Source organism: Bombyx mandarina, chromosome 15 (assembly GCF_030267445.1).
Source record: "Bombyx mandarina strain Sakado chromosome 15, ASM3026744v2".
In the NCBI taxonomy this organism is placed as follows: Eukaryota; Metazoa; Arthropoda; class Insecta; order Lepidoptera; family Bombycidae; genus Bombyx; species Bombyx mandarina.
The window spans coordinates 14408738-14432843 of NC_143221.1; the positions used below are offsets into that span (position 1 = coordinate 14408738).

Consider the following 24106-nt stretch of genomic DNA (forward strand, 5'->3'; position numbering starts at 1 on the left):
TTATTCTCTATTTTATCAGGTGCTAAATTGAACTTGGCCTGTATTATTGGATCGTATATAAGAACTCTGAATCGGTTAGCCAACATTAGTTGTTGCAGCAGATTGTTCGTGATCATGTTGGCTCTAAGCTTGGCCGTGGCTGTCGCAGCCAACTTGTTCGCTTCCACTCTATGCACCAAGAACTACACTGAAGCTCAGCTTAGATTTTATGATGCTAACACTGGCCTGTGTGGAATAGGCATTGACGTAAGTGTAGCTTTGTTTTTTTAAATTACTGTATTGGTTGTTGAATGTGATTTCTGTACCACGATCAGATACCGAATTGGTGATGTTGTTCTTGTCTCGTTGAATGCTAGTACATAGCATAGCGCTGCCTGCTATGTAGATTTTTTTGGAAAGAATTTCCTTATGGGACGATGCGGAGCGGACGGTGCCGGGAAAAAACGTCCGTAACGTAAGATTTTTATTAGTAATGCAATAATACCCGTTCGTTTCTACCAGGTGTCTCACGACACCACACATCTTTTTTATTACTTAGATGGGTGGACGAGCTCATGGCTCAACTGGTTTTAGATGGTTGCTGGAGCCCATAGACATCTACAACATAAATGGTGCCACCCTCCTTGAGACATGATTTCTAAGGTTTAACAGTACAACGGCTGCCCTGCCCTTCAAATCGAAATGTAATGCGTAATGCTTAACAACAGAAATAGGCAGGGTGGTGGTCCTTACACGTGCTGACCCACAAGACATCCTACCACCAGTAACTTGTAGTATAATTAACAATCAAGGAGAATGGGTTCTGTATCAGTAGCGGAAGAATGATTTATTCGCATAACATTTTGAAGTGAAAACTTCTTTAGAATCGTTGTGATTTCAAACCGGATGCAACGGAAAAAACGACAGGTAAGAGACACAAATACAAAAATGTGTAGGATGAAGCCAGCAAAGAATGAGACAGAAATATACATACTATTTAATACAGCGCCATCTGTGAGATTTTTTAATACTAACGTGTGTATGAAAGCTCTTGTAGTGAATTTTAATTTAGGATTATACGTGAAATTAAAATATCAATTCACAGAGGGCGCTACCTTACAATTATTTACTAATGACAAAATTTTACATTTACTTAAGACGTTTAGGATAATTGTATTTTAATTTTGGAAGGTTTCATTTCTACCACGTGTGAATTGCACACATTTTGTTTTTTTTTATTATTATTATCTTAATAGCGATCCCAATTTATGCAAACTAATAATAAGTTCTTGTATCGGTAATTGTAAACAGTTTCATCAATTGAATTTTTTTGTAGCAATGGTTTCAATATGAACCCGAAAGGAATCAGTTCTCCACAGCGATTCCACTATTGTTCATGTTGAGTGAACTCTCCTTAAACAGCAAAGAGGATACTACAGCGGAACTGTACAAAAACCTTAATTTGCAAGCTGAAGATGAGGTAAGTATTATCTTCAAATTCATGCTAACGACATGCGCTTGTAATGAAATTCACTTTTCACGTACTTCTTTGGGTTTGATATATCTTTTTTATGTTATATTATAGCTTCTTAATATGAATGTATCAAATAGTGTTTTTATTTTGTCTTCGCTTAATCATTACAGGTCGTATACGTTAACCAGGCCGTCAACACAAATTTAAATACAAAGAACGAGATTTACCAATCGACTCTAATATTGAACGCCTACACTGACATCGATTCTCCGTTCTCTGAAACCTTCATACAGAATTTCGCTAATCTTCTCAACGGAACTGTTAAAAATATTGACTATAGTAATGATGCCGTCGCAACTATCAGGGATTCAGTAAGCGTTTTTCACTTTTGCTTTATTTTGTCAAAAATTGAGATAAATGTCAATATATTTCACGTCATGGCTTGTAATATTTTTAGTCTTAACGTATTGAACTTAAGTTAACTCACTTCGGCACAAACGTAAAGGCCATGGTTTTTTGGAAGCTTTGACTTAATATCTTATTAATTTTCTAGTAAATTATGTATTCGATAATTTGCAGCTACAAAGCGACAGTGGAAACGACATAGAAATTGCTCTGAAAGACGGCGACATCGATAAGGAAACCGGTATAATTCTCACAGCTTACACTAACATTTATGTGAGTATTTTCATAATTCATTTCGTTTATTTGGATTAAAAAAACCATAAAGTATTTTATTTAGAACATGTAAAATATATCAAGGAATTTCTGAACAGGCAACACATTTCACTTTTCTTCCCTTCACCTCTCTATAAACAGAAGCCTGTGTCACTATCATTACCGTAAACTATCATCTCCTTCGTAAAAAATATAGAATCTTAGTCTTTTAATCTTATTCACCATAGTATAGTATAACCATTGACATATAGTACATACATATATATTGTGTATCGATGAGTAGTACTTTATTAATCTTAGTTCACGCTGTGTTATAGAAAATAAACATTGAGTATCCACAATTTTCAATGCTAATGACAATGCCACTTCGATAAAGTTCTGTTCCTTTATAGTTCCCATGGGGCCAAGCTAGCGACTCATACCGCCCGTACAAGCAGATCGACATTTCATTCACAGCACTAGACGGAACACAAAGTAATAAATAAGCATGGTACTCGGAGGGTGCGGGAAAATACGCGGAAATCGAAAATCTTGGCATCAAGGTACACACTGATCTGTTTAAATTAAGTTCATGTTCAATTTACATTTCACAAATTGTATGTTTTAACTTTTGATCGTCCTATTGTACTCTCTTTTGGTTTTCATTAGCCAGGTCTTCCAGTTTTCTTTGAGACCTGGTCTTTCCGTCGTCTTGGGGACTGCATTAAATGACAACAAGGATCTTAGCGGCGCATTTAACAAACTCCGCGATCCCGCGACGCTGGCGTATATCTTGACTCAAACCGAGTCTAAATACTTGAAGCTCGCCGTTCCGGTCGAATTTCCGTTGAGAGATTCACGTGATTATGTACCTGAAATTAAAAGGGTTTGTAAAAGTTATTTACTTATATATAATTTCAACAAAAAAGATTTATATACACTATCGCTAAGTTACTTCAATGGTGAAACTGTGGCTATAATATACAAATTGAGATTCAATTACATGTCTATGGAATAAATAAAAAATATCCCTATACACACGTCCGGCGCAGGCGGCGCTCAGGAGCAAGTGAACTTTGGCAAATGCTCACACGCACTAATGACAGATACCTTGATATTGACAGTTGTATTAGAGCTACACAGTCTGAAATACTACGTTATTCAGATCTGTGAATTACTGTCCATGGCTTACCGAATGTGGTTTATGTATGTTTAGGTAAAAAATGATTTTATTGTAAAAAAAAGCTGAAGAACAGAAGGTTATTTTGATAATACATATACTGAGAGCACCCCACGCTTTTTGAAGTGAAACTTCTTTAGAATCGTTGTGATTTCAAACTCGATGAAACGAAATGAAACGAAACGAAAAATAAGTGTGCTGCGATTGGCTTGCCGAAGCGGCTCCGAGCGGCGCCGACAAATCACGAAGCGCTCCATACGGTCTCGCGTACCCGACTAGTTCAGTGTCTCTTTGACGCACGCTGTCGTGGCTCTCGGAGCGCCCTGAGATACTTTTATTTCTATTTAGTTTGTTATCAACAGATGTCGCTGCAAGTAAATTCAACAATTCCTGAATCGTGGTGACGAGATGTTACACAGTTGATAGACTTTCTCGTATTTCTCTTCCTGATTCATACTTACCTGGCGTCGATCATCGACGCTGTATTCGCGGAATTCCTCCGACTTCGCCACCCACAGCTCGCCTCAGAGTTTCTGGTCTTCAAGGCCAATCACACTGCGAGCCCTCTCGAGGACTCCGCCGCGCTCGCTGCTCCTGCGTCGCCTGTACCTGCGTGCAGAGCTTCTGCATTGAGCACCGCAGCCTCTGTCGTGCCTGCCGCTCCCGTGTCGCCTATACTGGCGAGAAAAGCTGCTGCGTCGTCCGCCGTGACCATCGTTTCAGCTGAGCGATCATCCGCGGCCTCCGTCGCGCCCTCTAAAACACCTACACTTGCTCGTAGGTCGCCTGCACCCGCCTCCTCGTGCTCCGACTCTGACTCGGACATGGAGGTCGACCTCGCCCCCGCCTCATCGACGGATGGATTCACCCTGGTACAGAAGGGTAAGAAGCGTGCCGCGGAGTCTCGAGCTCCCGCGGCCGCTAAAATTAGCAAAGCCGTGAACGCGTCGCGCCCCCGCCCTCAGACTCCCGTTGCGCCCCCAGCCCGTGCCACTCCGTCGCCGCGTCCGGTGGCACAAAATAAAACCCAGACCCCTCCCCCGGTTATCCTTCAGGAGAAGGCAGCTTGGGATCGAGTTTGCCTGGCCCTTAAGGCCAAAAATATAAATTTCACGAATGCCCGTAACCTCGCGAACGGCATTCAAATTAAGGTTCAAACACCCGACGACCATAGGGCCCTCTCTTCTTACCTCCGTAAGGAACGTATAAGTTTCCATACTTATACGCTCCAGGAGGAGCGCGAACTCCGCGTTGTAATACGCGGAATCCCTAAAGAGTTAGATGTAGAGCTCGTCAAGGCCGATCTGTTAGAACAGGGCTTTCCAGTGAATTCTGTGCACCGTATGCACACCGGTCGCGGTAGGGAGCCATATAATATGGTTCTAGTCACCCTCCAGCCTACCCCCGAGGGTAAAAAAATCTTCAACACACAGACCGTCTGTAGGCTCTCCGGTATCGCCATCGAAGCCCCCCATAAAAAAGGCACTCCTAGCCAGTGCCATAACTGTCAATTGTACGGGCATTCTTCCCGTAACTGTCACGCGCGCCCCCGATGTGTTAAGTGTTTGGGCGATCACGCCACGGCCCTCTGCGCTCGCGACCAAAAAACCGCGACGGAACCGCCTAGCTGCGTCCTGTGTCGAACACAGGGTCACCCCGCGAATTACCGTGGTTGCCCCCGAGCCCCTAAAATAAATCGCCGCGTCGCCCGCCAAAACCACCTCCGAGCTTCCGGCCCAGACATCAAAGCCACGGCACCCTCTGCGTCGCAGGCTAAGCCAGCGTTCGTTCCGGCGACGGTGCCCAGTGTCTCGGCCTGGGCAAAACCGCTGCCGTACACGAACACGGCTACAACTCCCTCCTCCGCGATTCGTCCCGCCCCCGCGACTCGTCCCTCTCCCGCGAATTGCCCTCCCACCGCGTCCGAAAATCTCGCTTTAGCGATCGACTTCTTTCAGTCGATCAACTTTGAGCGCGTTAACGCTTTGGGCGACGCCATTCGCGCTGCCTCCACTGCACAACACTTTATCGCCGTTGTGCAAGAATACGCCGACGTATACGCGTCATTAAATACGTACGTCCTCCCCTCACTCCGCCGGTAATCAATGGCGTATATAAGTAGAATAAAGCCCCTATCCGTAACGATAGGATTTTTTAACGCTTACGGTCTCGCAAATCAACGTGATCAGGTTTCTGACTTTTTGCGTGACCATCAAATTGATATCTTTTTAGTGCAGGAGACCCTACTTAAGCCCGCGCGCCGTGACCCTAAAATCGCGAACTATAACATGGTCAGGAACGACAGGCTCTCTGCCCGTGGTGGTGGTACCGTCATTTACTATAGAAGAGCCCTGCATTGCGTCCCGCTCGATCCTCCCGCGCTCGCTAATATCGAAGCATCAGTGTGCCGAATCTCACTGACGGGACACGCGCCGATCGTTATCGCGTCCGTTTATCTTCCACCGGATAAGATCGTTCTAAGCAGTGATATCGAGGCGCTGCTCGGTATGGGGAGCTCTGTCATTCTGGCGGGCGACCTAAATTGTAAACACATCAGGTGGAACTCACACACCACAACCCCGAATGGCAGGCGGCTTGACGCGTTAGTCGATGATCTCGCCTTCGATATCGTCGCTCCGCTAACCCCGACTCACTACCCGCTAAATATCGCGCATCGCCCGGATATACTCGACATAGCGTTATTAAAAAACGTAACTCTGCGCTTACACTCGATCGAAGTAGTTTCAGAATTAGATTCAGACCACCGTCCCGTCGTTATGAAGCTCGGTCGCGCTCCCGATTCCGTTCCCGTCACGAGGACTGTGGTGGATTGGCACACGCTGGGCATCAGCCTGGCTGAATCTGATCCACCATCGCTCCCGTTTAACCCGGACTCTATCCCGTCTCCTCAGGATACCGCTGAAGCCATAGACATCTTAACGTCACACATCACCTCGACATTAGATAGGTCATCGAAACAAGTTGTAGCGGAGGACTTCCTTGACCGCTTCAAATTGTCCGACGATATTAGGGAACTCCTTAGAGCTAAGAACGCCTCGATACGCGCCTACGACAGGTATCCTACCGCGGAAAATCGTATTCGAATGCGTGCCCTACAACGCGACGTAAAGTCTCGCATCGCCGAAGTCCGAGATGCCAGATGGTCTGATTTCTTAGAAGGACTCGCGCCCTCCCAAAGGTCTTACTACCGCTTAGCTCGTACTCTCAAATCGGATACGGTAGTAACTATGCCCCCCCTCGTAGGCCCCTCAGGCCGACTCGCGGCGTTCGATGATGACGACAAAGCAGAGCTGCTGGCCGATACATTGCAAACCCAGTGCACGCCCAGCACCCAATCCGTGGACCCTGTTCATGTAGAATTAGTAGACAGTGAGGTAGAACGCAGAGCCTCCTTGCCACCATCGGATGCGTTACCACCCGTCACCCCGATAGAAGTTAAAGACTTGATCAAAGACCTACGTCCTCGCAAGGCTCCCGGTTCCGACGGTATATCTAACCGCGTTATTAAACTTCTACCCATCCAACTCATCGTGATGTTGGCATCTATTTTCAATGCCGCTATGGCGAACTGTATCTTTCCCGCGGTGTGGAAAGAAGCGGACGTTATCGGCATACATAAACCCGGTAAACCAAAAAATCATCCGACGAGCTACCGCCCGATTAGCCTCCTCATGTCTCTAGGCAAACTGTATGAGCGTCTGCTCTACAAACGCCTCAGAGACTTCGTCTCATCCAAGGGCATTCTCATCGATGAACAATTCGGATTCCGTACAAATCACTCATGCGTTCAACAGGTGCACCGCCTCACGGAGCACATTCTTGTGGGGCTTAATCGACCAAAACCGTTATACACGGGAGCTCTCTTCTTCGACGTCGCAAAAGCGTTCGACAAAGTCTGGCACAATGGTTTGATTTTCAAACTATTCAACATGGGCGTGCCGGATAGTCTCGTGCTCATCATACGGGACTTCTTGTCGAACCGCTCTTTTCGATATCGAGTCGAGGGAACCCGCTCCTCCCCACGACCTCTCACAGCTGGAGTCCCGCAAGGCTCTGTCCTCTCACCCCTCCTATTTAGCTTATTCGTCAACGATATTCCCCGGTCGCCGCCGACCCATTTAGCTTTATTCGCCGACGACACGACTGTTTACTATTCTAGTAGAAATAAGTCCCTAATCGCGAAGAAGCTTCAGAGCGCAGCCCTAGCCCTAGGACAGTGGTTCCGAAAATGGCGCATAGACATCAACCCAGCGAAAAGTACTGCGGTGCTATTTCAGAGGGGAAGCTCCACACGGATTTCCTCCCGGATTAGGAGGAGGAATCTCACACCCCCGATTACTCTCTTTAGACAACCCATACCCTGGGCCAGGAAGGTCAAGTACCTGGGCGTTACCCTGGAAGCATCGATGACATTCCGCCCGCATATAAAATCAGTCCGTGACCGTGCCGCGTTTATTCTCGGTAGACTCTACCCCATGATCTGTAAGCGGAGTAAAATGTCCCTTCGGAACAAGGTGACACTTTACAAAACTTGCATAAGGCCCGTCATGACTTACGCGAGTGTGGTGTTCGCTCACGCGGCCCGCACACACATAGACACCCTCCAATCCCTACAATCCCGCTTTTGCAGGTTAGCTGTCGGGGCTCCGTGGTTCGTGAGGAACGTTGACCTACACGACGACCTGGGCCTCGAATCAATTCGGAAATACATGAAGTCAGCGTCGGAACGATACTTCGATAAGGCTATGCGTCATGATAATCGCCTTATCGTTGCCGCCGCTGACTACTCCCCGAATCCTGATCATGCAGGAGCCAGTCACCGTCGACGCCCTAGACACGTCCTTACGGATCCATCAGATCCAATAACCTTTGCATTAGATGCCTTCAGCTCTAATACTAGGGGCAGGCTTAGGGACCCCGGTAACCGTACTCGTCGAACTCGACAAAGAGGTCGACGTGCAACCTAACCCATGCATCAGCCCGCTGAGTTTCTCGCCGGATCTTCTCAGCGGGTCGCGATTCCGATCCGGTAGTAGATTCATTCGCGAAACAATTGCTCTTGAGTTGTTAGGTCTCCTTCGGAGGCGCTCGGGCAGTTGTTAGCAAATCCCACCCCTCTTGGCTGAGCCTTTGCTCGCCCACATGTCCTGGTGAAACTGGAAAGGCCTTCGGGCCACCAGTAAAGTTTCAATCATAAAAAAAAAAAAAACTTACCTGGCGTAGGGATAACGTAACCATGCAGGCAGTTCCCCAGGGTGAGGCTGATCCGTTGCACTGCGGAGTGGTTGACCCTTGTGATTATTTTTATTTTTTATGAGTTACACTTCTACCCTGTGTGAGTTGCACCCAAACACATTTTTTTTTACAATAAAATTAATTGTTTTACACTATTTTTAATTCAACTTTATTTTCTATTTTTTAGTTGGATTTTCTATAAAAGCATTTTGTGTGTTTTTTTTATACTATTATTTATTTAAATTAAAAGCACAAACATTTCAGCTTTATTTCCTAATTTGTACTAACCGTAAATTTGCAGGCCGGACTCTTGACAGAGCTTTTTGAGAAAAACTTCGACGGCTTCGATACGGTCTATGACAATAAATCAGGATATATATCCTACATGTTGAGTCATACACGTATTGACTTCGAACAGCCCACAGAAGAGCGTAAGTGAATTCACAATCATACAGCCTCTCAAATGGTAATACAAAGTCATTAGAGCATAAAGGACGAAATTCGGTATACTCAGTATCAGGCAGAGATGGATACCAATCTATCTAGGTATTTACTTACTGAACGGAATTTCGTGAAGGACTCTTACCATGTTGGGATGTTATATGACATTGTCTGTTTCTGCTGTAGGCCAGTCATTTGTTCCGGTTAGTCCTTATACAATACGGTTGAGACATCGACCTCAGGTTTCAAGGTGGATGACGGGATTCAGATAATATAATGTATGAGCTCTAGTAACTCTTTCAGCATCTGCTATTTCAAATTACCCATTCAATAATTAAATAAAAAAGTCAGAAAAAAAGAATCAGTCTAGCCCGCATATTACATACAGAATATATATCCACATATATATATTCATATGTTTTAGAAACAGCACAAACAGTGCTGCATGATCGGTTAGCAATAACAATAAAAAAATCGAGTTTTAGTTGGAAAGCTTGTTTGTAAGTTTAAAAATTTTATATATTAAATACGATTTATTAATTTTAAAACAGAAGCTGCAAGCGTGGTTGCCGAGCCAGACTTCATCTTCGACAAGCCCTATTTCTTCTTGATTCTCGACCAATTCAATACACCAGCTTTCATTGGCATTATTACGAGTTGAGTATAAAGATCGTCATAAAGATTCATGATGAAATTGTGCGTTTACGTTTCAAAATGTTTTGATTGTTGTTTAATAAAAATAAATTCTGTTCATTACATACTTACGGTACAATTTAATTTACCTTGTGCCCTTTCGTTAACCTTTAATTAAAAATTGGTCAGCACATATAACTAACATACCTATTTTTTAAATCAGCTTCTGTTGTATAAGGATCGCTGATTTTGACAATAATTACGCGCCCTACGATTGGACACCATCAACATCAACATTTTCGAACAAATGCACGGCTACTGTAAGATAGCTTATCAAAACATATTACATTAGCTTTGAATAATAAAGTTAATAAGGATTCATGGCTACGCGAAAGGTGTATATGAATATTACTAAAATATATTAGTTTGAGTTTTAGCCTCGAATGAAATACATTAAAATTTGAATCTTTATACCGAGAAACAGTATAGATTACGATAAAACTAGTTTTTGCTTGTAAGTAATAATAGTCTCTCTATAACCAGTCATTTTATCTATACTAATATTATAAAGAGGAAAGATTTGTTTGTTTGTTTGTATTGAATAGGCTCTGAAACTACTAGCCGATTTGAAAAATTATTTCACTGTTTGGAAGCTACACTATTCCCGAGTAACATAGGCTATAATCTTTTTTGAAAAAAAATTGAAATTCTTACTAAAACTCCAACAATATAACCGAAGATGTAAAAAAATACCCAAAATATTCTTTACATTGCGTTCCCTGCGTAAAACTATTGATGATAGAATAAAATAATGTACTACGACTTTGTAGTTATTATTATTTACAAAAAGTGTCGCGACAGCATAATATGTCTAACTATTACAGTTATGCCGCAATAAGTGTTATTTTATTTAAAAAAATAAAACAACGTCGTTGAAATTTTCGTTAAAGACCCGAGCGGAGCCGGAGTGGGCCACTAGTACTAAACTTAGTCTGGCCATAAATACTGTTACAATTAAAAATAAAAAAAAAATCTATTGCAAATAATATTTATTACTTTTACAGTGTGTTAGTTTAATACATAAATATAAAACAATTTAAAGTATAAAAAGCTTATTCGAAGTGGTCTCCATTGGCTGCAATACAGTCCTTTAAACGTTGAGGCCAGTTATCAATAGAAGCACCCACTCTTTCCATGGAAAAAACATTTCACTGCCAATCGTACGGATTGTTTTAGTTACTCCAAATTATCATGGCGTGTAGAGCAAGCCGTACTCTCTAAAACTGACCATAAATCATAATCCAGCGGATTAAGATCGGGACTAGACGACGGCCAGTCTTCAGCTCTGATGAAGTCCGAAACGTTCGTTTCCAACCAAGACTACGTAGACCGAGCTTTATGACTTGGCGCCGAGTCTTGCTGGAAGGACCATTCTTGATTATTGAACATGGTGCTGTTAAGGGGCTTCACTACCTTCTCAAGAATGGTATCTTGATACAATTGTGCCCATGTTTTGATACCTTTTTCACAAAAGTATGGCTCAGTCACTCCTTCATAGCTAATACCCCACCAAACCATCACTGAAGTCGGATAGTGCCCACGTTGCACTCTATCGACTAATTGGGAAGCTTCCTTAGAGCTTTGAGCATAAATACGGTCATTTTGTTTGTTAAAATGTTGCTCAATTGTAAAAAAATTCTCATCCGTAAACTTTTGTAACTATTTTCTATGACCTCCCTTTGCGTACCGCTTCAGTAGTTGTTTCGATTTTACCACCCTATTCTCTTTTAAATTATCAGTTAAGAAATGACCAGTACGTCTCATAAAGGCTGCAAGTCTTAAGTCATCTTTTAAAATACGCGACATGGTTCTAGGTGCTATCTTCATCTCCCGAGATAAAATCTTTTGCTTTCGGACAGAATATCTTCGAATTCTTTCTCTTACTGCTTTGACCACCTTTTTCGTACGAACACTACGTGGGCGGCCAAATCTTTATCTGTCAAAAACAGAGGAAGTCTCATTGCATCTATTAATAGCCCCGTACACAAACATTTTACTAATACCAAGCGCATGGAGAGTTTTAAAAATTGCATTTGGCTCCATACCTATTTTGTGTAATGCAATCACAGCGATTCGGTGCTCTTTATTACTCCACTCCATTTTAATATCGCAAAATATCGTACAATGTATTGGCGCCAAAATGAGAAAACTCAATGAGCAATCATACAAAAATGACAGATTCCAAATACAAATGTAATATTTTTTTTATTTTTTTTAATTGTAATAGTATTTATGGCCAGACTAAGTATATATAATTACTAAATTAAGTATATATGTAAGGCAGGGGGCGCTCAAATATACTATCTGTCCGGTAGTACTGAGTGCACGGGCACGCGATCCCGCCTTCCCTGAGCTGCTATAGACCACAACCTACTCGTCCGTGGCTACAGTATCCTGTCCTTCCTACTCCTAAATTCCCTCTTCTCCTCATCTCTTTAAAACCCGTCTCTACATGCGGCTCCCTCCCGCTTAACACTCAAAGTCTGACTTGGCGAGGAAGGCAACACAACGCAGGTATGCAACGTTAATTGGCGGACTCGGCGGGTCAGCAAGGCAAGGTTGATGGCCTAGAGCGATGGTGGAGGGCATATAGTCACCGTCGGCCAGACACAACATCCAACCCCTTCTTCAGTCGTAGCGGTTTCCCGTTCCACTGATCCAAGAAGGGATAGGACGAGGGTGTGCGCCTGCGTGAGCGCAAACGTTTGCGCACCTAAATATATCCTGCGTATCTGACCGTTTCCGTTAATGGACTCCGAATAGGCAAAAGTCCTGTGGCGATGGATAGAAGTAGAGAGGTCTAGCCTGATGTAAGAAGATGTTGAGAAGTTGTCGTGGCCTAAGCGATAAGACGTCCGGTGCATTCGTGTTGAGCGATGCACCGGTGTTCGAATCTCAGGCGGGTACCAATTTTTCTAATGAAATACGTACTCAACAAATGTTCACGATTGACTTCCACGGTGAAGGAATAACATCGTGTAATAAAAATCAAACCCGCAAAATTATAATTTGCGCAATTACTGGTGGTAGGACCTCTTGTGAGTCCGCGCGGATAGGTACCACCACCCTGCCTATTTCTGCCGTGAAGCAGTAATGCGTTTCGGTTTGAAGGGTGGGGCAGCCGCTGTAACTATATTGAGACCCTTAGAACTTATATCTCTAGGTGGGTGGCGCATTAACGTTGTAGATATCTATGGGCTCCAGTAACCACTTAACACCAGGTGAGCTGTGAGCTCGTCCACCCATCTAAGCAATAAAAAAAAAGCCCGGCTTTGTCCGATACCTACACACAGGCGGTCTTGGGGGTGTGAGTGCACACCGTGGTCGTTCCTGCGCTGCAAGTTTGGGGCGATAGCGCGGGTTCGGTAGCACCCAAGATGGCAAAGCAGCCCTGTTTAGGGAGGCACTGCTTTCCCCGCCCAGCCGGGGAGGGGGCTTGAAAAGGTTCCCTAAGAAAATGCTTGTCCCAACTTGATTAGTGGTAGTAACCGCGGCTGCCACTGCATCAGTCAAATCGTGGTCGACGTTGCAAAAGAAATATCATAAAAATATCTATTATGACATTTGGCGCGTGGACGTGAGAATGCTTTTTGATCGAGATGGCAAAATACAAGTGGTGGCAGGACAAAGCTAGTCATATGCAATGGCTCGCTGACACAAACCAGCTTGGTGAGTTCTATAGCGAGATGCGTACATCCAACCATGCAAAGGTGCCTTTAAGGTCTCTAGATAGTAGGCACCTTTTAACAAGCAAGGAGGATGTTCTAAAGCGCTAGGCAGAGCACTTCAAACTCTGCTGAATATTGATCGATCGGCAGATCTGCAAAGCATCAGCTTAATGCCTCAACTCCCTCTTGCCCTTGAGCTGGACGAGCCTCTATTGCGTGATGAGTTTGTTACTACTAAGTATTTATATACTTATACTATACCTTATGGTATCCTGTATAGGCTATATAAGCCATCTTTGAACACACGAACGCCAAATTGATGGACAGGAGTCAAAGTGGCCGCCATGGCCGAAATCGGTCGGATGAATCAATCAAATAGTTTTATACTGCTTACTTTTTCTTAAAATTAATGAAAACCAACAAAAGGTGAACGCTAATTAGATTATTCTGCATCGCGTTTGACGCATCTACAAAATAAGTCAGCTACGACTCAACGACCCAATTCTAGAAAATAAATGCACAGCAGCAGGCACAATAGTGCCTTATCTTTTTTACACCACCATACTCGCAGATTTGAAATCAAAAACGTAACAGTGAAACGTACAGACGCGTCAAATTGGTACGATCAATAAAAAAATTAACAGTGAAAACGCAAACTTAAAATTAGCAGTGAAAACGCAAACTTAAAATTAGCAGTGAAAACGCAAACATAAAATAATCACTATTTTTCTTCACACAACATAACTCTTCATGCCATTGAACAATATCATTAAACAACTCGATCCAAGAGAGCCAACGACAATCGGGAATGCATAGATGCACTTCAGCGGATTTACTCATCTGCCGATATCTAAACAAAAATCTAAATCATACCAATCAAAACGAGTTCTGAAATTAAGCCCAGACAATGTCCACAAGAAATCCATAGTTTAATATTAAAAAGCTAGATATTGTGTGTGAAAATCGTTCATTTTCTTCAATAACGAAAAGGGCATACATAAAACGAACCTGGGACAGTTATATTTCAAAGTTTGCTAATACTAAGATTTTTTTTCATTTACCTTGCCAATTTGATATATGCCATTCAAAATGGAAAATCGTTGTTGGTATAAACATTTCAAGCTATAGAACTTTAAACAACTAAAGAGTTCTGACTAAAGAGTTTAAAGTTTGAAGATGTTGGTTAGAAAAAACTATCTTCATTAAAAGATACAGGTATGAGATATTGGTACTTTGGAGCTGTCATTTAATTCTAAGTTGTGACTCTAGCGGCGGTGACTCCATATACATTCCGATATAGCTACCAAGCTCCAGCGACCCAATTCTAACTTAAAAAAATGGTGGCATATTGTTGCCACATGAATGGCCGGCCTGCAAGCAATATGAATTTCTGGGTTGAAGACTACGATAGTGGTTTAATTATATTAAATTATTTCTTATATCCTTACATTATATCATAAATTAGCAGCTTTCACTTTGTGGTAAAATAAAATAGGCTGTACACACTTTTGGCTTACATCGACATCAACCCCACGAAAAGTACAGCGATGTTCTTCAAAAGGGGTCGCCCTCCGAATACCACTTCGAGAAGCTCACTCCCTAATAGGCGAGTAAATACCTCCGCTATTCGCCCCATCACTATATTCAACTAGCCCATACAGTGAGCCTCAAAGGTCAAATACCTATGCGTCACCTCGTTAGGAAGATGACATTCCGCTTCTACAGTACGGTACGCGGCCGAGCCGCGTTCATAGTAGGACGCCTTTACCCGATGATCTGCAAGCGAAGTGAATTGTCCCTCCGAAATAAGGCTCTACAAAGCTTGCATACGTCTGGTCATGCTTCCTATGCAAGTGTAGTGTTCGCTCACACGGCCCGCACTACTTGAAACCCCTTCAAATCATACAATCCCATTTTTGGAGGACCGCCATCAGAGCACGATTGTACGTGAGAAACGTGGATCTCCACGACGATATGGACCTATAGTACATCATTAAGTATCTACAATCGACATCAGTGCGCTATTTATAAAAATCGGCACGACATCAACATGAGAACCCTCTCATCGCGGCCGCCTTAACTACGTTCCCGATCCTGCGGACCAAATAGTAAACAGTCGACGTCGCCCAAAACACGTCATTTTCTATCCTCCCGATCCACTAACAGTGCTTTTAAGTAGATACCTCAAGCACCGGTCATCGTTCTCGTCGAATCCATCGCTTGTGACGAAGGGCTCGGCGAGTAAATTAACCCACAGACACAGCCCACTGAGTTTATCGCCAGATCTTCTCAGTGGGTCGCGTTTCCGATCCGGTGGGTGGTAAATTCTGCGAAGCACTGCTCTTCCTAGTTTGTCAGCCCCGTGAGCTCACCTACTCGTTCGGATATGCTGGCATAGCCTCTCAAGCTTAGGTAGGAAAAAAAACTAGCTATGTTCAGAAATATATGATATTTAAACAACACTAAAACATTATTAAAGTTAAATAATGTTGCTCGAAGAAATTGAAGTTTGAAGGAAAAGTCACGTAAAATTTTAATTTGAGTCTTAGAGATTGAAGGATTACTGGTAGCCCTTCCAGTTTCACCAGGACAAGTGGGCAAGCAAAGGCTCAGCCAGGAGGGGTGGGATTTGCTAGCAGCTGCCCGAGCGCATCCGAAGGAGACCTAACAACTTAAGAGCAGTTGCTTCGCGAATGAGTCTACTACCGGATCGGAATCGCGACCCGCTGAGAAGATCCGGCGAGACACTCAGCAGACTGATGTATGGGTTAGGTTGCACGTCGCACTCTTTGTTGAGTTCGAGGAGTATGGTTACCGGGGTCCCTAAGCCTACTACTAGTGTTAGAGCTGAAAGCGTCTAATGTAAAGGTTTTTGGATCTGATGGATCCGTAAGGACGTATTTAAGGCGTCGACGGTGACTGTCTCCTGCGTGATCAGGATTCGGGGACTAGTCAGCGGTGGCAACGATAAGACGATTATCATGACGCAAAGCCTTATCGAAGTATCGCTCCGACGCTGACTTCGTGTACTTCTGGACCGACTCAAAGACCCGATGATCGTGTAGGTCAACGTTCCTCACGAACCATGGAGCTCCGACGGATAACCAGGATTGTAGGGTTTAGAGAGTGTCTATGTGCGTTCGGGCCGCGTGAGCGAGCACCGCACTCGCGTAAGACATAACGGGCCTTATGCAAATTTTGTAAAGTGTCACCTTTTTCCGAAGGGACATTTGAGTTGGCCGAAGAGGGTGATCAGGGTTGTGATATTCCTCCTCTTAATCCGCGAAGAAATTCGTGTGGAGTTTCCCCTTTGGAATTCACCGCAGGACTTTTCGCAGGGTATAAAATAATCTTATCTATCTATATACCTAGTCAGGTCATAAATTCTGTCACATGTTTAATGTAAAATAATTGAAACAAGTTTATTCATTATGTAACCATTCATATACCAAAATGAACTTAACAAAACATAGATTCTTATGACACTAAAGTTTATTCAAAATGACCTCCGTGATTTTGAATACAGGCCTTCAATCTGCGCGGCCAGTCGTCTATCGCAGCACGAACGAGGTCCATGTCAATATCGGCGGCTGCCTTAATCAAGGATGTCTTGAGTGACTCCAAATTGGGATGAGGCTTTGAGCACGCCTTTTCCTCCAAGTGTTGCCATATCTTGTAATCTAACGGATTCAAATCTGGACTGGAGGAGGGCCAGTCTTCGTGCCGGATGAAGTCGATTTCACGCGCCGCCAGCCAGTCTTGTGTGCTCTTCGCTCTATGAGCTGGCGCCGAATCTTGTTGGAATACCCAGTGCCTGTTATTGAACATGGTATGAGAAACAGGTTCCACAAGGTTCGTCAGGACTATATTTTGATACACAACTGCATTCGTTTTTACACCTTTCTCACAAAAATGTACCTCTGTTAAGCCCCAATAAGAAACTCCCAACCATACCATGAGCGAGGATGGAAAATGACCTCGTTGGACACGCGGAATACGGTTGCTCGCTTCTTCACTACTGTGTGCGTACACCTTATCATTTTGTTTGTTGTAGCTCTCTTCTACGGTAAAAAAAAATTTATCCGAAAAAAGAATTTCCCGATATTTTTTTCCCGCGTACCGCTTCAACAAAGCGCGGCATCTCTAGACGAGCATTCAAACGATGTCCTGTTTTTGTTCGATATGCCCGAAGCCCTAAGTCTTCATTTAACACCCTTTTCACCGTGGTTCTGCTTAACCCCATCTGAAGGGCCAACAGTTTCTGCTTACGTTTGGGATTTCTTTGAATTCGCGCCTTCACAGCTTTTATCACTGCTGGAGTCCTAACAGACCGAGGGCGACCACTTCTTGACCTGTCATCTACACTAGAGTCTTCATTGTATCGTTTGATGGTACGATAAACGAATCTTTTGGTTATATTCAAAATTTTCAGTATGTTAAAAATTTGAATTGGCGCGGAACCGCAACGATGCAACGCAATAACTGCAACACGGTCTTCTTTAAGCGTCCACTCCATATTTAAAAATGAGTAAAATTCTAAAAGTATACATTTTTATTTTCATGAACAATTCGAAATTCGAATTCAATAAACTTTTTTGTGGCCAGCATTCTAAAAGAAAAGTTTTTACTGTGTGACAATACTTATGACCTGACTAGATATATTTAAAAATGAATTGCTGTTCGTTAGTCTCGCTAAAACTCAAGGACGGCTTGACCAATTTGGCTAATTTTGGTCTTGAATGATTTGTGGAAGTCCAGAGAAGGTTTAAAAGGTAAACAAATATGAAAATGCTCGGAATTAAATAAAAAAAACAATTTTGTTTTCCCTTTGATGTGTCCCCCGTCGGATGGAATCCTTTTGTTTGTTTTAAGTTTATTTTATACAAAACTTTAGGTCTTTTATTTATCGATTGAGGCACTACGAAGTCTGCCGGGTCAGCTAGTACTGTATAAATCTAAAATCGTATTGTTGCTTTAGTTTGTTGTTAGATGTAAATATTATTACGATTTCAGATAATAAAAGGATTTGATCGGAAATTTTGTTTTATTTTCTCGTATTTTTACCTTAGAATACTTGCAAATGGCGTCTTTAATTACTTTTGTATGTTTCTGGCCTACATTAGGCGTACAATTCTTCTCAGAAAAGTCTATTAGCTATCACTAAAAGAGTTTTTTTTTTAAACTATAATCAGTGAATGGATGATAGAATGATTCAATTGATACATTCTCAATGATCGCGTTAGCGTGGGCTTTAAACTAATGATAAAAAACTGGCAAAATAATTAAAAAAGGAAATGGTAATCACAAGAGAATCTCTATATTTTTTTAAAGTTTTTTTTTATCGCTTAGATTGGTGGACGAGCTCACGGCCAACCTGGTGTTAAGTGGTCACCGGAGCCAATAGACATCTACAAAGTAAATACCACCACCTTGAGATATGAGTTCTTAGGTCTCAGTTTTTACAGTACAACGGCTGCTCCACCCTTCAAACCGAAATGTATTACTGCTTCACGGCAGAAATAAGCAGGGTTGTGGTATCTACCCATGCGGACTCGCAACACGTCCTACCGCCAGTAACAACACAAATTGTAATTTTGCGGATTCGTTTTTTATTAGGCGATGTTCTCCCTTCACCCGTGGAAGTTAATCGTGAACTTATGTTAAGTACGTATTTTATTAGAAAAATTGATAATTGCCTGGGGGATTCCAACAACGGTGCCTTGCAAGATACGGGCAAGATATGCACCGGACGTCTTAGGCTTTCGGCCACGTCGGCTTATGAAGACGAATTAAGAACCTTCTCTGGACTTAATATTTTTTTGTAAAAAAACACCGCTCAATCGATGAAAAAGCCATTCGTACCCGCGATGTCACTACCCGCCACCTCTGACGTCCTAATTAGGAGTTTGAACCGACTACATATAATATGAATTTATATTGGTATAAACCAGTGATTATCAAACTTATTTCTTTTACCGCCCCCTTTGAAAATCAATTATTTTTCAGCGCCCCCCATTTTTTATACGCCTCTAACACTTTAAAACCACAATTTCATTAATTTAATTAATAAATTTTGTATTAATTTTAGTAAATGTAGTACCACGTAGTACATTATGTATGTAATTATGTATTTGTAGATGCTATTATTGTTTCTTCATATTATTATATGTCCGTACATTGCTACAGAGCGTGTATTTACAATTTGCAAAGTAAAAATGAATTCTTCTCATCAATATGTTTGTTTAAATTCAGAATCACCAAAATAAATTGCTAGTTCACTGTACTATTACTATGCTAATTTATTAGAACTTCACTGTTTGGAAGCTTCACTATGCCCGAGTAACATAGGCTATAATCTTTTTTGAAAAAAATTAGCTATCCTTACTAAAACTCCAATAATTTAACCCAAGGTGTAAAAAAAATTTCCTAAAATATTCTTTACGTCGCGTACCTACGAAAACTATTGATGATAGAATAAAATAATGTACTACGGCTTTGTAGAAAACATTATTATTTACAAAAAGTGTCGCGGCAGCATATGTCTAACTATTATAGTTATGCCGCAATAAGTGTTCTTTTATTAAAAAAAATGCCTCTGGTAAGACACGGAGTGCGTCTTGCCACCGTTGGGGTGGCGCATGTCGTCGGCAAAATGAGGAGATTGGGCCACTCAGTAAATCCGAGGCCATGTGGTTCCACAGGCCCCGGAGAGTGCCACCTGTCGATGCCCATATCGCGGTTGGAGGCGTCCGTATCGAGTCGGGGTGCAGTTGAAGTACCTCGGACTCATTCTGGACAGTCGTTGGACCTTCCGTGTTCACTTTCAGAACCTGGTCCCTCGTTTGTTGAGGGCGCGTTAAGCCGGCTTCTTCCCAACATCGGGGGGCCTGACCAGGTGACGCGCCGTCTCTATACGGGGGTGGTGCGGTCAATGGACTTATACGAGGCGCCCGCATGGGCCCAGTCACTGGCCGTGGGGGTAGCAAAGTTGCTGCAACGGCCGCAACGCACCATCGCCGTAAGGATCATCCGTGTTTATGGCACCATCTCTTTCGAGGCGGCGTGTGTACTGGCTGGGACGCCGCCTTGGGTCGTGGAGGCGGAGGCGCTCGCCGCTGACTATCAGTGGCGGGCTAACCTTCGTGCCCGGGGCGTGGCGCGTCCCAGCCCCAGTGTGGTCAGAACGCGGAGGGCCCAATCTCGGCGGTCCGTGCTGGAGTCATGGTCCAGGCGGCTGGCCGATCCTTCGGCTGGTCGTAGGACCGTCGAGGCGATTCGCCCGGTTCTTGTGAATTGGGTAAATCGTAACAGAAGACGCCTCACTCTCCGGCTCACGCAGGTACTCACTGGGCATGATTGCTTCGGTGAGTTCCTACACCGGATCGGAGCCGAGCCGACGGCAGAGTGCCACCATCGTGGTTGCGACTTGGACACGGCAGAGCATACGCTCGTCGCCTGCCCCGCATGGGAGGGGTGGCGGCGTGTCCTCGTCGCAAAAATAGGAAACGACTTGTCGTTGCCGAGTGTTCTGGCATCGATGCTCGGTGACGACAAATCGTGGAAGGCGATGCTCGACTTCTGCGAGTGCACCATCTCGCAAAAGGAGGTGGCGGGGCGCGTGAGAGATGCACAGGCCCGCCCCCGTCGAGGTCCAGGGAGGCGGATCTCGCCTAAGCCCTGGCCCTCTAAGTGTTTCGGGTCTCCCTCGCATGTCGGCCTGGGGACCGGCGAAGGGGGCCTAAGAAGACGACGTGAAAGCTGCTCTGCATACGTTTTACATATGAGCATCCGGGTGATGGAAGGCCGGCTATCCCCCAACCCACCCTGGTTCTGACCCAGCGGGGTATTCCGTAGAATAGATCATTCTAACCGGCGCTATCTAGGCGGGCTTCGGACAGCCTGCCGACCGAGAGGGCTGGTGGTCGTGGCGCCGACGACCGCCAGTCCGGCATCCCGAGGGGGAGGGTGATGGGAGAGATGTGCTCCGCACTAAACACTTCACTTTCCCCCCTTTGCCTTTTCATGAGCTCTGTCTCATGCGAGGTTTGGATGCTGGTTGTTGAGCGACAGGAGGTTTTAGTGGGTTCTATTCCGACATGCCCCGCCCTCCATCCCCAGTGAAGGGCAGAAGTCCGGCGACTTCCACCTGACAAAAAAAAAAAACGTGTGGCACTCGGGAACTGCGGCGGTAAAGCTATTGCATAGCATTTTTTATCAACTTATGACATTATAATTAGACAATGATAATTTAATTATTAAAACAATAATAAAACAAGACCACGCTATATTAAACCTTAATAAAGGCAACACCTTAACTGTCCCCTTCACACACATAAGCTAAACCGCGCGAGAGAGAGATGGGCAGACTTTTCATGATTCGCATGCAGTGTGACATCACGCCACGCGCTTATTCACAAACACTACACAAGCGCAACGTGTGAATGTGTTGAACGCGAGCTACATGGTAGGCGGAGTGAGGGGTGTTAGGTTTTTTTCGTTACGGAATTTCATGATTCGGTCGCCGCACTCAAGGCCCGCGATAAAAGCTATGCAATAGCTTAAAAATGTATAAACTTGTAATAAAATCTCTTTGGCTATACTATTTGTATCTGGCTGGTTTTGGTATCATTAAAAGTTTAAATTCGAAAGAAGACATTTCCAAATTAAAATTAGGAAGATATGTGATTTTTATTTATTTTTCGTACTGTCAAGATGAGTGAATCTAATGAAGATATTCGATACATTTTAAAATTTTACTACAAAAAAGGTAAAAAAACAACGCAAGCCGTGAAAAAAATTTGCGATGCTTATGGACCTAGTGCTGTGTCTGTGAGAGTAGCACAAAGGACAATGCCCAAAAGTGGGCCAACTTTATGTCAAAACTATTTGTACTTGAAAAACTATGCCTTATTTTTTTACGTTGTTTAGTTTATGTATCAACATTTCTTTCGCCCTGGCATTGTTTTACAAAAAAATAAATTACTTATTTGATAACATCCCAAAACTTAGTGCCATAGTTTTTAAATTCTCCAATAGGCAAAGGGCTTAGCCCATACAGCCTTATAGTAAACCTATATGCTGCCAAACGAAAGAGTTGTCTGTGACTTGAACATCAAATTAAAAAAAAAAAAACTAATGGTTATAATTCACAGACTTTTTAGTTTATTTTTGTTCAATTCAATATTTATATATTGTAATAATAATTATTACTTAAAACCATGAGTTATTTTATTTAATATTTTTAGATATTAATGATTTCATTAGTAAAAATCTCAATGGCCTACCATTACTCTATTCTTATTATATACTAGCTGACCCGGCAAACGTTGTCTTGCCATATATAAGATTTCTAGAGAATTTCTAGTGTAAAAAAAAAATTACTAACTTATTGGAAGTGTATAAGGATGTGGAATATGAGTGAAAAAGGCCTGGAGCGCTGTGAAAGATGAGGGAATGTTGTTTAAAAATAACAAAACACCAAACATTAATTGTTTTAATTTATTAAAAGTAATAATTATATATATAATTAATTCATTACATAATATTTATCCCTTAATGCTGCAGCGTGAACAATATTTTTTGTTAGCCCGTCTTTAGTTAATACAAACAAACTTGATGGTTTACCCACTCGAGAGCATGCAACGTATAATTGTCCGTGTGAAAAACATGGTGTGCTCAAATCTAAGCCACAAACAGACATTGTTTGGCCTTGGGATTTATTAATAGTCATTGCAAATGCCAATCTAATCGGAAATTGAATACGCTTAAATTGAATTGGCACATCTGTGGGTATAATAGGTATTCGTGGTATCAATATATTTTCACCTCGAAACTTACCATTGAAAATGGTGCCTTCGATAACTTCTTTCATTATTTTTTTAATGACTAATCGCGTACCGTTGCATGGCCGTGGCGGGTTCAAATTACGAAGCAAAATAATTGGAGATCCAACCTTCAATTGTAACTTATGTGGTGGCATGCCTGGCAAATCCAGTGAGTTCAAAAACTCTGTTCGAAAATTTACAGCTTCAATGCCATCGCAAACTGTATCAATATATTTATATGATACCAAGTCCCCTGGCAATAACTGTTGTATCTTCAGATTTAAAATGTCAACGTCCACATTTTTTGCAGCTAACATTGCTCCTTCTGCAAGCCACTCGAGATTTATGTAATTCGTGTGTACATCGGGAAATACTTGTTCAATGAGAGCATCTTGCGAATCGATGATAGTGCAGAAATCATTCGCTAATTTTATGTATCCAGTTTCAGCTATAGTGACTTTTCCATCACCGATATCTAAGAGTTGTTTTGAGAATGTTTCAGCGGATGGATCTTGAAGCATTTGAACGCGCATATTTACTTTCAGCTGTACTATTTCAACATTACGCCACAATGTCGATGATTTTAAGCAGGCGTTGATTTCATCAGCGTATGTTGAACGTGGAATGACGGGAAGTGTTTGTCTGAAGTCACCTGAAAGGACTAACAGAGTGCAACCAAATAGTTTGTCGTTGTTTTTAATATCTTTCAATGTCCTGTTCAACGCCTCAAGCGAATGTTTGTGTGCCATGGTACATTCATATTTTCCACTCTAAACACCGCCATGTCACTGCCTTTATGGACATAATTGCAAATGTATTTGATGCTCTTCACAAAGCTGCAGAACTCAACATTAATATGAACATTGTATGTTTTGCTCAGCAGGAGCGAATATGGCACGACCCAACGATTGTCAATATCAATGTCTGTATTGCT

At 42.8% G+C, this 24106-nt stretch overlaps 1 pseudogene across 1 annotated transcript; it reads left to right on the forward strand.

Moving 5' to 3' along the window:
- Positions 1-73: 73 nt before the first annotated feature.
- Positions 74-9745, forward strand: LOC114248582 (uncharacterized; annotated as a pseudogene). The gene is made up of 8 exons (XR_016324161.1): positions 74-246; positions 1316-1459; positions 1624-1824; positions 2033-2131; positions 2524-2673; positions 2784-2996; positions 8848-8977; positions 9539-9745. The product of XR_016324161.1 is annotated as an uncharacterized LOC114248582 (transcript).
- Positions 9746-24106: the final 14361 nt, after the last annotated feature.